Below are 17,714 nucleotides of genomic sequence, written 5' to 3'. Positions count from 1 at the left end.
AGAGAGAGAGAGACAGAGAGACAGAGACAGAGACAGAGACAGAAACATAGAGAGACACTCTTAGCTTAGCTGCATTGAGTTCACTTCTACATTAAGTTAATCATGTAGAGCTAGACTTCCTGGTTAAGATGGCGGCAGAGTAAAAAGCAGCGCTTAACCTCTCCTAACCTAAACACACAAAACTCCTCAAGGGGACATAAAAACAAATCCAGACGAACGGAGGAACCCCACAACAGGGTGCAGTGTGGAAGGTAGGTGGAATCAGGGCATTTCCATGCTATAAAGGGGTGAAACAGCTCTCACTAAATCACGGGCTGAGCTATCCCCCCCACACACACACACACCACCTACAACGCCAAAGCCAGCTCAAGAGAAATAGAGCAAGTTTGGGGCACCCATTGAGTCATTGGCAGCTCCAGGGCCTGTACTGAGAGCAGCAAGACTTAGGACCCCAAAAGGCTAAAGAACGTGCATGGACTTTGAGCTCAGACACAGAGCACAGGCGCACACAGGCGTACGTGAGCGAAGGCTCTGAAACCCTGAGTGGGGAACCAGTGCAGATGGGTATACAACTGTGGAAGCAGTGCCCTGAGACTTGTAAAGGAGCCTCCAGCAGAGGATCAAGCAAGAGGGTCCACCAGGGGGCTTGACCTTGAGAAAAACCAGACCTGAGTCAGCGTGAGGATAAAGCTGAGAAGCTGCTGGGCTAATGATGGCTACCCAGACTCAGGAAGTTCAGAAGAGAAAGATTAACAACAAGAAAAAAAAAGTCTTTAACACTCGACAACTTTTACACAGAGAAAATCCAGACAACCGAGCAAACAGAAGAGGAGAACAAACAAGCATCCAGATCCTCCCAAAATAATGAAAACTGGTGACAAGCTCTTGAAGAGTTCAAATATGAGATGACGAAAAAGTTGGAAAAGATTTGGCTAGAGAAATGGGAAATAGCTCAAAAGGAAATCAGGCAAGAAAATAACAGTTTAAAAGCCAGAATTTTGCAATTGGAAAGTGAGGCTAAGAAATCAAATGAACTGATAAGCAAATTGAACACCAGAAATGAACAGATTGAAAAGGAAAACCAAAAGATCAGAGCCAAAAACCAGTCCCTAAAGGCTAGAATTGAGCAATTAGAAGCTAATGATCTCTCAAGACAACAAGAACAAATAAAACAAAGTCGAAGGACGGATAAAATAGAAGGAAACACGAAATATCTCAATGAGAAAGTGACAGACCAAGAAAACTGGTCTAGAAGAGACAATTTGAGAATCATTGGTCTTCCAGAAAAACCAGAAATTAATAGAAATCTGGACTCCATACTAAAAGAAATTATTCAGCAAAATTGCCCTGAAGTTCTACAACAAGAGGGCAATATAGATATTGAAAGGATCCATACATAACCCTCTACACTAGACCCAGAAAGGGCAATGCCAAGGAATATAATAGCCAAATTCAAGAGCTTTCAAATAAAACAAAATCTTACAAGAAGCCAGAAAGAGACAATTCAAATATCAAGGAGCACCAATCTGGATCACACAGGATCTGGCAGCCTCCACGCTAAAAGACCGCAAGGCTTGGAATATGATATTCAGAAAGGCAAGAGAGCTGGGCCTTCAGCCACGGATCAACTGCCCATGGAAATTGACTAAACTTCCAGGGGAAAGTATGGGCATTCAACAAAATTGAAGATTTCCAAGTATTTGCACAGAAAAGACCAGGAGTAAATGGAAAGTTTGATATCCAACTACAAAAATGAAGAGAAACATGAAAAGGTAAATAAGTAACAGAGAGGAAAGAAAGAAAACTCATAATTTTTAAATTTGCCTTTTTAAGGGTCTCAGTAAGATCTAATTATCTGTATTCCTATGTGGAGAAATGCTGTGTATAATTCTCTGTAGTGAACTCTAGTCACTATTATAGTATTCACTATTATAGTAATCAGAGGAATAATTCATAGGGAGAGGGTGGAATACTAAATGGTCTAAGATGATATGGGGGGTGGGAAAGAGGGGGATGAATATCTGGGGACACCAAAAAACCTTGAGAGAATGAGAAAAATAGGATATTCTATTACACACCAAGAGGGCATGGGAAGGGGAAGGGACAAATACTATTATAAGAAGGAGAGGAAGAGAGCATGAAGAGATAATATTTCAACCTTACTCTCAGTGTAATCAACCCGGAGAGGGAAGAGTAGCTATATTATCCATTGGGATATAAAACTCTATCTAACCCTACTGAGAAAGTCAGAAGGGATAAACCAAGGGGTGCAGGGGAGTGGGAAGGTCAAAAAAGGAAGGGGAGAAGAAGGGGGAGGGAATTTATTAGGCCTTTAAAAATAAAAAGAGGGGAATAATAAGGGAGGAGATAGAAAGGGAAGTTAATCAAGGGAGGGGATAAGGGATACCAGCTTAAAGCAAATCACTGGTTTAAAAGGAAATAGTTTCAGAAGAAGGGGTAGGAATAGGGGAGGATACAAAAATGTCAGCAAATGCACAACTGATAATTATAACTCTGAATGTGAATGGGATGAACTCGCTCATAAAATGGAAGCAAATAGCAGAGTGGATTAGAAAACAAAACCCTACCATATGTTGTCTACAAGAAACACATATGAGGTGGATGGACATACACAAGTTTAAGGTTAAGGGCTTGAGCAAAATCTTTTGGGCATCAAATGAGAAAAAGAAGGCAGGAGTGGCAACTGTGATTTCTGACAAAGCCAAAGTAAAAATAGATATGATTAAAAAGACAGGGAAGGTCATTACATCCTGATTAAAGGCAGTATAAACAATGAGGAAATAACACTGCTCAATATATATGCACCAAGTGGCATAGCATCCAAATTCATAAAAGAAAAACTGGCAGAGCTAAAGAAGGAAATAGATAGTAAAACCATAATAGTGGGAGATCTAAATATTCCTCTTTCAGATCTAGATAAATCAAACCAAAAACTAAATAAGAAAGAGGCAAGAGAGATGAATGAAGTCCTAGAAAAATTAGATTTAATTGATATGTGGAGAAAAATAAATAGGGGCAAAAAGGAATACACCTTCTTTTCAGCTGCACATGGTACATTCACAAAGATTGACCATGTAATAGGGCATAGAAATATTGCAAACAAATGCAAAAGAGCAGAAATGATAAATATAACCTTCTAAGATCATAATGCAATAAAAATAATAATTAGTAAGGGCACCTGGACAGGAAAATCAAAAACCAATTAGAAATTAAATAATATGATTCTCTAAAATCAATTTGTCAAAGAAGAAATCATAGAAACAATCAACAATTTCATTGAAGAGAATGACAATAATGAGACATCCTACCAAACTCTGTGGGATGCAGCCAAGGCAATACTCAGGGGGAAATTTATATCCTTGAGTACATATATTAACAAATTAAGGAGAGCAGAGATTAATGAATTGGGCATGCAACTCAAAAAATTAGAAAGTGAGCAAATTAAAAATCCCCAGATGAAAACTAAATTAGAAATACTAAAAATCAAGGGAGAAATTAATAAAATCAAAAGTAAAAGAACTATTGAATTAATAAATAAGACTAGAAGCTGGTATTTTGAAAAAACAGATAAAATAGACATAGTACTAGTCAATCTAATAAAAAAAAGGAAAGAAGAAAACCAAATTGACAGTATCAAAGATGAAAAGGGAGACCTCACCTCTAATGAAGGGGAAATTAAGGCAATCATTAAAAACTATTTTTCCCAATTATATGGCAACAAATATAACAATTTAGGAGATATGGATGAATATTTGCAAAAATATAAATTGCCTAGATTAACAGTAGAAGAAATAGAATACCTAAATAATCCCGTATCAGTAAAAGAAATTGAACAAGCCATCAAAGAACTCCCTAAGAAAAAATCGCCAGGGCCTGATGGATTCACAAGTGAATTCTATCAGACATTTAAAGAGCAACTAATCCTAATACTATACAAATTATTTGATATGATAAGCAAAGAAGGAGTCCTACCAAATTCCTTTTATGACACAAATATGGTACTGATTCCAAAGCCAGGGAGATCAAAAATCGAGAAAGAAAACTATAGACCAATCTCCCTAATGAACATAGATACAAAAATCTTAAATAGAATATTAGCAAAGAGACTCCAGCAAGTAATTAAGAAGTTCATCCACCTTGATCAGGTGGGATTTATACCAGGAATGCAAGGTTGGTTCAACATTAGGAAAACCATCCACATAACTGACCATATCAACAGTCTAACAATCAAAAAACCACATGATTATCTCAATAGATGCTGAAAGAGCCTTTGACAAAATACAGCATACATTCCTGTTGAAAACACTGAAAAGTATAGGAATAGAAGGACCTTGCCTAAACATAACAAACAGTATATATCTAAAACCATCAACAAACATCATATGCAATGGGGATAAATTAGAAGCCTTTCCAATAAGATCAGGAGTGAAACAAGGATGCCCATTATCTCCTCTATTATTTAACATTGTACTAGAAACACTAGCAGTAGCAATTAGAGAAGAAAAAGAAATTGAAGGCATCAAAATAGTCAATGAGGAAACTAAGCTATTACTCTTTGCAGATGATATGATGGTCTACTTAAAAAATCCTAGAGAATCAACTAAGAAGCTTGTAGAAATAATCAACAACTTTAGCAAAGTTGCAAGATACAAAATAAATGCACATAAATCATCAGCATTTCTATACATTTCCAACACATTAGAGCAGAACGAGGTAGAAAGAGAAACACCATTTAAAATCACCCTAGACAATATAAAATACTTAGGAATCTATCTACCAAAATAAACACAGCAATTATATGAAAACAACTACAAAACACTTTCCAAACAAATAAAGCTAAATCTAAACAATTGGAAAGCCATTGATTGCTCATGGGTAGGACAAGCTAACATAATAAAAATGACCATTCTACCCAAATTAATTAACCTATTTAGTGCCATACCTATCAAGCTACCAAAAAACTCCTTTACTGAATTAGAAAAAACTATAACAAATTTCATTTGGAATAACAAAAGATCAAGAATATCAAGGGAAATAATGAAAAAAATGTGAAGGAAGGGGGCCTAGCATACCAGATATTAAACTATACTATAAAGCAGCAGTCATCAAAACAATATGGTACTGGCTAAGAGACAGAAGGGAGGATCAGTGGAATAGACTTGAGGTAAATGACATCAGCAAGACAGTGTATGATAAACCCAAAGAGCCCAACTGTTGGGACATGAATCCACTATTTGACAAAAACTGCTGGGAAATTTGGAAAACAATATGGGAGAGATTAGGTTTAGATCAACATCTCACACCCTACACCAAGATAAATTCAGAATGGGTGAATGACTTGAATATAAAGAGGGAAAATATAAATAAGTTAAGTGAACAAAGAATACTATACTTGTCAGATCTCTGGGAAAGGAAAGATTTTAAAACCAAGCAAGAGTTAGAGAAAATTATAAAATGTAAATTAAATGGTTTTGATTATATTAAACTAAAAAGCTTTTGTACAAACAAAAAGAATGCAACCAAAATCAGAAGGGAAACAACAAATTGGGAAAAAATCTTTATAATGAAAAACTCTGACAGGGGTCTAATTACTCAAATATACAAGGAGTTAAATCAATTGTATAAAAAGCAAGCCATTCCCCAATTGATAAATGGGCAAGAGACATGAATAGGCAATTTTCAGGTCAAGAAATCAAAAGTATCAATAAGCACATGAGAAAGTGCTCTAAATCTCTAATAATTAGAGAAATGCAAATCAAAACAACTCTGAGGTATCACCTGACACCTAGCAGATTGGCTAAAATGAAAGAAGGGCAGAGTAATGAATGTTGGAGGGGATGTGGCAAAATTAGGACATTAATGCATTGCTGGTGGAGTTGTGAACTGATCCAGCTATTCTGGCTGGCAATTTGGAATCATGCTCAAAGGGCTATAAAAGAATGCCTGCCCTTTGATCCAGCCATACCATTGTTGGGTTTGTACCCAAAAGAGATCATAGATAAACAGACTTGTACGAAAATATTTATAGCTGTGCTTTTTGTGGTGGCAAAAAACTGGAAAAGGAGGTTATGTCCTTCAATTGGGGAATGGCTGAACAAATTGTGGTATATGCTGGTGATAGAATACTATTGTGCTCAAAGGAATAATAAACTGGGGGAGTTCCAGGTGAACTGGAAAGACCTCCAGGAACTGATGCAGAGTGAGAGGAGCAGAGCCAGAAGAACATTGTACACAGAGACTGATATATTATGGTAAAATCGAATGTAATGGACTTCTGTACCAGCAGCAATGCAATGACCCAGGACAGCTCTGAGGGATTTATGGTAAAGAAAGCTACCCACATTCAGAGGAAGGACTGCAGGAGAGGAAACATATAAGAAAAACAACTGCTTGAACACATGGGTCGGGGTGGACATGATTGAGGATGTGGACTCAAAACCACCACACCAATGCAATTACCAACAATTTGGAAATAGGTTTTGATCAATGGCACATGATAAAACCAGTGGAAATGTGCGTTGGCTATGGGGTGGGGCGCGGGGGGGGTGAAGGGGAAAGTAGGAGCATGAATCATGTATGTTAAAAAAGAATATTAATAAATGTTTAAAAAAAAGTTAATCATGTAAATGTGAACTTGAGGCAGTGGGTCTCCTGGAAGAGGCAGGCCCCTGTGCCCATATGAACCATAAATGGAGATGAGGAGATGATAGTGAGCCTAGATGGAGAATTACATTTCCTGCCACACATATTAATTACCCTTTTATATTAAATTGTTCCCACTCTCACCAGGAACCTTGTGTGAACAGAGAGAAATGTACCTTAATATGGGAATAAATCAGGTCCTTTTTTTGTTTGTTTAACCTTTACCTTTAGTCTTAGAATTAATATTGTATATTGGATCCAAGGTAGAGGAGCAATAAGGACCAGACAATTAGGGTTAAGTGACTAGCCCAGGATCACAAAATTAGGTAGTATCCTATGTGAGATTTGAACCCTCAACCTCCTATCTCTAGATGTGGCTCTCTATCCACTGAGTCATTGCTGTCCCCAACCAGGTAATCTTGGCTATAAGACCAGTTCTTTTGCCATTATGCCACATTACCCCTGTAAAATTACATAGTCTTAAAACTATGTGATTTTGAGGCTGCCCTGCCTCCCTGTTCTGCCACTTTCTCTACAGATAGAGAACTTCAGAAAGAGGGTCATTTCTATTCTTTGTTTCATGCATTGTTATGGCTAAAAAATTTTATTACCTAGTGACCATCTTACTGGTGGTGGTCCTTTTATGTTTAGCTTGGCTGGTCCTTTAGACACAGTCACTCATTTCACCAGGACCTTACTCAAAGTTGTTCCATCCTGATAGAACATGCCAGCATGCGTTTCCCTGACCTAGACTTTAAGAACACGATCATCCCCATACTACAAAGAGGTATCAAAGTAGCCTTTCTTTAGAAATTTTGTATCCATAATAACAACATTAGAAGGAATTTCATAATATTTTTAGCTATTCAAAATAGTATAGGCTATAATCATATAGCTAGAAAGTGTCAAAGGTCATATTTGGACTCAGATCTTTATGACTCCAGAACCAGCGCTTCATCTATTGAGCCATCAAATATCTCAGTGATACAAATTACAATCCATACATGCTTTACCAGTTCTGAGTAATCCTGTTCTATGTCTTTCCATATGTTCTGGGAACATTCTTTTTTTATGCTCATTATTGGTAGATATAATAGGACTAGTCCATCTTTTTTTCTGATCTTTAATTTCTCCAGTGATTGATCTCTTGACTCTACCTCTCCTGCATGTCTTCATTTATAATGTGTTGCACTTATGTGCACTAGGCATCCCTATAGCTATTTCACTGATCCTCAGCTTCAGTTCTTTGTATACTATAATATGACATATAATGCATGATCCAACTTTGAAAACTGGGTTACGTACAATTTGCAGCCAAGCAATATTATTAGAATAACATTTGTGTTATAAATGATGGGCTTCAAAGACTCCAGGGAGATTTCCAAAAGTCAAACTAGTCTCTTGCTCTTTTCCTGTTCATTTCTGGACTCAAAGAGTCTAAGGGACTCCATTCAAAAAAGCCAACCAAACAAAAAAAAAAAAACAAATCCACCCCCCGCATAGATATATGCACAGACAAGTAAACATATCACTATATGCACAAACAGATGCACTGTGATATGCATAGACACAGATGTAAGATGAATACAAATAAGTGTGCAAAGTATATATACAGGTATATATGCTTGAGAGAATATGTGGATAGATACATGAGAGATCAAAAATCTTTCCTCCATGAAAGAATATAGGCTAGGTGGTAGGCAAAAGCAGAGCTAGAAAGGAAAGTGAATAATTTGTGAAATAACCACAGGATACTGGGATATCTTATTTGACTGTGAGAGGCAAAAATAATTGAGAAGAGAAAATGTTAGTGATTTTTATTAAAGAAAATGAGAGAAGAGACAGAGAAGATTCTACTTTTGTGGCTCAGTCTCAAAATTAACCCTTAATGCAAAATAATTGGATGACTTTGTCAAGAAGTATTCGCAATTTATCCTGACCTGTAGCCCAAGTGAGTCCATTTCAGTGATGGTTTGTAAAATGATGAACTCTCACTTCCCACATTTTATGTACCTGCTGCTGTTGGCTGGGAAATGTCATTGTTAAAGAATAATAGCTCCCATTTATATAGCGCTTTAGAAGACTTTTATTCCACAGAGGATTAAAGATTGACTGAATCAGGTCTGGAACATTATTGAAATGGTAAGATCAAGTCAACTGTGTTCTGTTAAAAAAAAGTCAAAAAACTTCTTTATAAAAATATGATCCCTTCTGAATTATAAGAAAATGTCACAGAATCTGTTTCAATGAAATCTCATCTATTAGCAGAGAGATGACGTGACAAAATGGCAAGCTTCATGTGGGATCCCTAATGTTGCGCCATCCCCACTCCCTAGTGCCCCAAGGATAATGGAAAACTAGCTCAAGCTGGAGATTGTTAACATTCCAAGAACACTGCAAACTCCGAGTCTGGATGGGATGACATTTCATCTGAAGGCTTTTAATCTCTTTTAATCAGTGTTTATGTTGCCTGGGCTTCATAGTTATTTGCTTTCACATAATAATGGAACACATCCAACACATCATTAACAAAAGACATTTACCGATTGCCTATGACAATTACTTCTTGAATAAAATTGTTTATTTATTATTTAGAGTATTCTCAAATGCACATCCTGTTCTTGTCTTCTGTTATATTCCAGAGGAACATTGGTTTGGGTGCTTTGTGTACTTGGCATCCTCTTGGTAAATATTTTACAGGGTAGGTATGAAAGGAAAGAGAGTTCTTTTCACCAAATACAACCGTGGTTACTCACAGTTCTTGATTGACATTAGAACTAAACTTCTTGCTCTCTGCTCTGCGTCTACCTTTTTTTCTTGCCCTCCTTCCCTTTAATATATCAGCTCTGGAATGAGCACTGGCATTAGAGATGGAGTCAGCAGACCTGCATTTGAATCTTGGCTTAGCTATTCATCTATGTGATCTTAGGCAGTTCTGTATGGTGCTACAAAACATGCTAGACCTTCATTCAGAGAATATGGGTTCAAATTTCAGATCTGCTATTTAATATACATTACTACTTCTCCTCTCTGGGTTTCAGGTTCCTCATTTTTAAGATGAAAAATCTGGACTCAAAGGAACTTTATTCAATTCCTACCTTAGTCACTTAATATCTATGTGACCCTAGGCAAGTCACTTAACTTTTCTGGACTTTGATTTATATGTAAATTGAAGAAATTGGACTAAATGTCCTTTAAGTTTCCTTAAACTTGAAATACATGATGTTATGATCTTTATGCCTTTATTTCCTCATCTATAAATCGTGTTAGAAAAGAAAATATCTTTATACTTTTAAGTTCTGATTCTATGATTTTGTTTTCCTTTATTCCCCTACTTGCTTCCTCTGCTCTGATTGATGTTTTTAAAACTTCATTGGTCTTTATCATTGATTCCTAAAGTGGGCGCCACTGCCCCCTGGTGGGTGCTGCAGTGATCCACAGGAGCGGTGATGGCCACAGGTGCATTTATCTTTTCTATTAATTGCTATTAAAATAAAAAAAATTAATGTCCAGGGGCTAAGTAATATTTTCCAGGGAGCTAAGTAATATTTTTTCTGGAAAGGGGGCGGTAGGCCAAAAAAGTTTGGAAACCACTGGTCTATATTTTCAGTTGCTGAGTTTATGCCTTAATTCTTTTTTCTTCATGCATGGGCTGCCAAGTTATCAGTTTCCCCACTTCTAAAGGGTTCTTTCCTCCTTCTCAGTCTTTATTCACTAGATAGAAGCAAGGTGGTGATTCTTTATCCAGCCAAATAATGCTTCTCTTTGCAGCAGAATCCATGTATTACAACTCTGTTGTGGTTTGCAAATAATATGTGAAGTTATTAATTTATTCAGACTTTGCTAATTTCATGATCATTTCTCAGGATATTCAGTTACTGTTTGTATATTTGTCCCAGGTCTTTGTATATTTAGGCATTGTCTGTCTTGTCAATCTGAAATCTGGTAGAAGCAGTATCTGATATGATATGTTTAAATTGTTTCTATATTCTATTTCAGCACAGGAATGTGGACATTTACAAAAAACAAAGAATTTGTGATTTTTGCCAGTTTGGGGAACTCCAAGGGTGGAAGCTGTCTCTTCCTTACACAGAAAGGAGTTGTCTAAAGCACTGGAAGATAAAGTGACCTGCCCAGAGTCTTGCAATCATTGCAACTATAGATACTGGGGAAAATATTTGATCCCATATCTTCCTGACTCCAGTTGTCTCACTCTGGTCACTATTCCATGTTTCCTTTCATATATGAACTCAAATACATGCAAACATTTGACAGTGGTGGTAGGAGGCATTATATTGCAATGGAAAGGTTACTAACCTTAGAGTCAGAAGACCTAAGTTCAAATCTAATTTCTAGTATTATGAGACTTTAGGTAATTTATTTAGCTTCCACAAGCCTCAACTACTCTTCCATAAAATGAGGATAATAGCATTTGAACTTGCTACTTAACAAGATTTTTTGTAAGAATGATTATTGCCTTGTAAACCTTTAAATGTTATAGTGATCATGATGAATTTTATTTTTTATAGTATTCATGTATTTTAAGTAAGCCAACAGGAAACTCAAATCCTACTAATTAATTCAGATAGAAACAGGATTAGCTGTGTAAATATATCTTTGGGATTTGAGAAATTTGCTACAGAAAGAAATCACAAAACTAAAAGAATAGATGACCGATTTGCCTTCAGTGTTGATAGTCAAATTTCATTAGTAACCTAGAAGTTTCTTCCTAATCTGAAACTTCCAAAGGTTCTTGAAGTCCTCCTCTTCATTGTAGAGAGTAGGTGGTATAGATGAAGTATGGAGTGCAACCCACAATCTTTGCTCTATAGAAACATTGTACCAAAGACTGAATTTTCCATGCCATTCAACCACTGGAAAAAGATGGGCAAAGAAATATGTTCACTTTTCTTTTCTCTGGTATGCAAACTCTGGTGATATTGGTAGCAACAAGGACCAATTTATCTACATGTGGAAGATAAAGGGATTAATATGATTTTTGACTCTAACACTCTGAAAATATTGGTTTAGGAAGGATAAATTGAATCCTTATTGGGGAGTAAGAACAGAAGAGACTTACCCTTAACCTGTCCAGGGGCAGTATTCCATCATGGAAAGAACATTAAAGAGTGTCTTAGAATTGCAACAAAGATGATAAAAAGCTACAAGTTTATGACATTTGAGGATCAGTTGAAGCCAGCAAATGGTATTGTTTAGCCCGGAGAAGGGAAGGCCCTAGGGGAGACATGATAGCTATTTTCGGTATTTGAAGGGATGACATGTAGAGGAAGAATTAGACTTATTTGCCTAGACATTCTAATTGGTTCCAGAGGGCAGAACCAGTAGCAATGTGTAAAAGTTGCAAGAAGGCAAAATTGGGTTTAATTTCAACAAAAACTTTCTCAAAATTAAAGCTACCTACAAATGGAATGGGCTGCCTAAGGCAATAATGAGTCCCTCCTCCTTGGAGGTTTCCAGTTAATGACTGGATGACAAATTATTGAATTTGTGATGATTCCTTTCATATTATGGGCTAGACTTGTTGGCCATTCAAATGCCTTTCAATTCTCCAATTCTGTGATTCTAGTTATTAGTTTGGTGAAAAGAAAATTTGGCTACAGACATGATGGCCATCTCCAAGTGTTTAAAGAGCCATCTCATGTGGAAGGTATAAACTTATTGTTTTTGGATCCAGAGGATGATAGAACTATGAGCACTACTAGGTAGAAGTTGCTGAGAAGTAAATTTAGGTTCAATGTCAGGAGAAATTTTCTAATTAGATCTATCTAATAGTGAGATGGACTGCCTTGAGACCCAGTATATTTCCATTCGTGGAAGTCTTCAATCAAAAAGCTCAATGATTACTTGCCAGATACACTGTAGAGGAAAAAAAGTGCATACAGACTATACTGTCACTGGTGTCCATTTCATTTCTAAAAATCTAATTATATGATTACAAATCTTTAATGATTCCTGTTTGGCTTTCCTAATTCCATCAGTTCTAAATTTACCTAATTGTTGTTGCTGGCCAAATCTTTCCACACTTGGCACCTAGAGAGGAAGAGAATGAGAATTCCTTGAGAGTAGGTACTGTCTTATTTATCTATTTTGTATTTCCAGTACTTAAAAATAGTGAGAACTTAATAAATAATTTTATTTATTTAATTCACTTATTTAAATGCTTTGATAAGATTGAGGTAGTCTATTGATAACATTCCCTTGATTTACTATTTTATTAACACTGATAGAAACAAAAATGAGGTACACTTGGCACAACCTTTCCTTTGAACCACTATTTGAGAGCACTGTTGCCCTTTCTAGTTGTTCGCTTTTTCTTTAAAATATTCTATGTTTTTCCAGGAATCTCAATTTCTCTCTCTCTCTCTCTCTCTCTCTGTCTCTGTCTCTCTCTCTGCCTCTGTCTCTCTGTCTCTCTGTCTCTCTCTGTCTGTCTCTGTCTCTCTGCCTCTGTCTCTCTGTCTCTCTGTCTCTCTGTCTCTCTCTCTCTGCCTCTCTCTGTCTCTCTCTCCCTTTCCCATCCCCCCATTCTCTTTCCCCCTACCCCCTCCAAGCCTGGGAATAGGTGAAAGAAATTAACTTGTCCTGATCCTGACCAGGCTAGGAAGAATGAAGATGATAGTCAGTATTTATATAGCACTTTAATGTTTACAAAGTATGTTTCTTGTTTGATATTCATCCTGTGAGGTAGGTGTTATTATTACCCCCTTTTTACGGATGAGGAAATTGAGGCAGACAGTGGTTAAATAATTTGCTTGGAATTTTATGGCTAAAAAGTATCTGAGGCAGGATTTCTACTCAGGTTTTACTTACTCCAAATCCAACACTCTATTGGCAACCCTTCAAGGAAAAAGGAAGGTTAAGTAGGGTAAGTTTTGACAGCTACCTGAAGAAGCCTTCTATGGGCCAGTTGGACCTGTTTATAGGTTATACTAGAGACTGTCTATTTATGTAAAACCCTGAGTTAATAATGGCTTAGTAAATAAAGTTTTATTGTACATTATTAAATACAATAAAACTTTTATTTGCAAATGTAAAAACCATTTTGAGAACAGTACAAAAACAGGAAGACCTTGGACTATAGGCCATTATTTGCCAAACCCTGGCCTGACCAAGAAGAGCTAAAAATGCACTGATTTCAGTCCCTTATATTTCCAATGCTTAATAAACTAGTAATACATGAATATAGAGTTTCATGAGTAACAGCATGACAAGAGAACAAATGTCAAGAGAATAAAGTCATGTTATACATTACCAGAAGAGAGTGAAAGTATGAGCAGCAATAGTGTCGAAGGTTTATGAAGAATGACTTCCCATAAAGAAATGCATCCTCTTTGAATCGAGCCATAAAGGTGGTGATTAGTATGAGAGGAATGTAGTAGATGCCATTTATCTCAGTTGTCCTAAAGCCCTTGACAGAGTATTTTCTGAAGCCTCACTTACAAAAAATGAACTCAAATTGCCTTGAAAATTGGCTGATGGATTCAAAATAAAGGAAGATGATAAATAGCAAAAGCATCTCATTCTAAGAAGACACATGAAAAATGCCAAAGGGATTACTATACTCATTAGCTTCATTTTTTATATCTTCAAAAATGATGTAGGGGAAAAATGATTCCTTAAACCAATCATGCTCATTTGGAAGATCTTATAATTTGAATGTAGTCAGAAAAAAGAAAATCTCAGTGTACAGGAAAGAAGAAAGTAAAACTTGAAAAATCAGTGACAGATGATGTACTATTTAAGACATGGTGACCCTAGACACATTATTCAGTGTATGGTCTTCTACTTTGATATATTTCATCAATGTGTCCATCTTTTTAATAGTTCAGGCCTTAGTCTATTCACATCTTTTATCAATCATTGATTCAACAAATATCTATTGACCAGCTTCTATGTGCATTACACTGTGCTTTATGCTTGGCAATTGGGAGATGAAGGAGATGTGTATATGTTGATAAGCAATAGGGAAACAACCTATAGGGACACAAGTATGGATTCACAGAGAAGTCAAAAATAAGTGATAAAATGAGGATGAAGAGAGAGAAACCTACTGAAAAAGATGTGAAGAAATTAGATCAATTGTGCATATAGACAGGTTTCCCTAAACAAGGAAAAGGGCAACATTTTCATATGAAAGAGGGGCAAAGGAGATGGTAGTGGTAGGAATCTGAGTAATGTCAAATGAGAAGGAAGGGATTAAAAAGGAGCGTGTTCAATAATGAAGGAAGATGACCTCATTTTTTCAGTGAAATATGAAGCAGAGTTTTCAGCTCTAACAGTCAGGGAAGAGCAATGGGAATTTTGATGAGGAATGAAAAGATTTTGAAAAGCTGCTGTGGTGAATGGGATAGTAAATCAATTAATGAGGTTATAAAAGGATTGCTTTGCCCTAGTGAAGGACCAGTTGGTACCATGAAATGAATTCATAGCAAACCCAGGAAGCATGATTTCCTGAGTTTCTCTAGCTTTGTTCAGTAGCATTTGAATTCAAGCGAAGGCAGCATATTTTATGAGTAATCCAAAGCTGAGGCTTGGTGGGGCAAGATCTTTTAACAAGTGAACAAGGGATTTGAGAAAAGAAGACAGGGTAGAGGTGAACTGGGTCACCAAAAGGTCAAAATGTAGAAGGGGAAAGAATATGTTTCATGTAGGGGTGATAGCCTGGGAAAGAAGTAAAGAGTAATGGAAGTAAAGGTTATGGTGAGGATGAACAGGTTTAAGGGAACAGAGGGAGGGAGAGAATGAGAACAGATAATGATCAAATAAAGGAATTTCAGAGAGTTCATGAAGATGGTATGGGACACTTGCTGGGTAATAACAAGAACAAGGATATTACCATCTCCAAGTATAACTGAGCTTGGTGGAGGGATAGGTCATGGGAGAGAGTCAAGTTGAAGAACTGGAAAGTTAGGTTGTTTGAGGAAGTGCCAGTATGTATATTGAAGTTTCCTAGTACGAGAGCAGGAATTAGGGAAAAAATAAAGATTATGAGTTAGGTACTAAACTCACTGAGGAAAGAAAGAGAGTGTCCTAGAGGTCAGGGGGGGCAATTGCCAGCTAGATTCTTGATTCAGTGATAAATATAGTTTGAAATGAACCTCAAAAGAGGAGAGATGACTTACTGATGATCTAGGGAGAGCCTACTAGTATGGGGAATATGGAGTATTTCAACTCATCTGCCACTGCCAGTGAGTCAGGGGTAGGAGTGAAAGTACAGCCAGTATGGTTGGATTCTGGATGGCAATTTGGAACTATGCTCAAAGGACTTTAAATGACTATCTACCTTTGATCCAGCCATAGGACTGCTTCGATCATACCCCAAAGAGATGATAAAGAAAAAGACTTGTACAAAAATATTTATAGCTGCACTCTTTTTGGTGGCAAAAAAAATGGAAAATGAGAGAATGTACTTCGATTGGGGAATGGCTGAACAAACTGTGGTATAAGCTGGTGATGGAATACTATTGTGCTCAAAGGAATAAAAAACTGGAGGAATTCCATGTGAACTGGAATGACCTCCAGGAATTGATGCAGAGTGAAAGGAGCAGAGTCAGAAGAACATTGTACACAGAGACTGATACACTGTGGTACAATCGAACATAATGGACTTCTCTACTAGCAGCAATGCAAGAATCCAGAGCAAGGCTGAGGGACTTATGAAAAAGAAAACTAGCCACATTCAGAGGAAGAACTGTGGGAGGAGAAACACAAAAGAAAAACAACTGCTTGAACACATGGGCTGATGGGGATATTATTGAGGATGTAGACACTAAATGATAACTCTATTCCAACTATCAATAATATGGAATTAGGTCTTAATCAATGATACATGTAAAACCCAGTGGAATTGTGCATTGGCTAAGGGGAGTCACGGGGTTTGGGGGAGAGGGAAAGAACATGAAATATGTAACTAAGGGAAAATATTAAAAAAAAATAGAAAAAAAGAAAGTGCAACCAGTGCTGAAAAGGGTAAAGAAGTTACTAGAGGGAGGCAAGTATCAACAAGGGAAAGAAACTGGAAAGAAAAGGAAAGGAAGAAGTTTCAGGTAAAAGTGTTTTTACCCATGAATCAGGTAATTCAGAGAGCACAGTGGAAGGGGTAAGGTAGCTTTAGAATGGGAAGTTTGTGTATATGGTGTAGGCAGATAGGAATAAAGAAGTAGTGTAGGACAGAGAACAGAATTTGAGCAATGACACTTGGGTGGTCAGGATTGAGGAATGGGAAGGCTATAATGAAATAGGAAAACTATCAAACATTGTAAGATGAGTTCAGATAGGGAGAATTTTTTTTGTCACTCAACAAAATTTAATTAAGAACTAGACACTGTGCTAAGTGACGGGGGTACAAAGACAGGTAAAAGGCAATCTCTCCTTTCAAGGAAAGTACAGTATGATGAGAACATGCAAAACCAACTCTATACAAACACACCATGTAGAAGATAAAGAGGAAATAATCAGTAAAAAAAGGTTTTGGATGAAATGAGATCAGAAAAGATTTTGTATAGATATGTAAGGGAAAAGTGCTGCTCCCTGATTTGGAGCATATACAGATATTTCATAACTGATTGCAGTGTGTTAACCATATGGCAAAGATGTGGATTGTTGATTATTTTAATCACTAAGGATTACAATATTTTTTCAGCAAAGGCAATTCTTTTTTATTGTTTTTTTTTTGTAATTACAATTAGATGAAACTTTTAGTAATCCTTTTCTGATATTTTGTGTTTCTCTTCCTCCTTTGTTCCCTTTCTATTCCCTAAGATGGCAGGCAAAATAATGATAGGTTATATATGTGCTGTCGTGCAATACATATATCAATGTCTGTCATGTTGTGAAGGAAGACATATATCTCTTATATAAGAAAACACTCATGAAGGAAGTAAAATGAAAAAATGGTTTGATTTGATCTTCTTTTAGATACCATCAGTTCCTTCTATGGCAGTGAATAGCCTTTTTCATAATTAGTCCCTTTGAATTGTCTTGGATCCTTGCATTGTTGATTATAGTTGTCATTTCTTCTCTAGTAGTAG

Source organism: Gracilinanus agilis, chromosome 4 (genome assembly GCF_016433145.1).
Source record: "Gracilinanus agilis isolate LMUSP501 chromosome 4, AgileGrace, whole genome shotgun sequence".
NCBI lineage: Eukaryota > Metazoa > Chordata > Mammalia > Didelphimorphia > Didelphidae > Gracilinanus > Gracilinanus agilis.
This window is presented reverse-complemented; position numbering follows the sequence as displayed.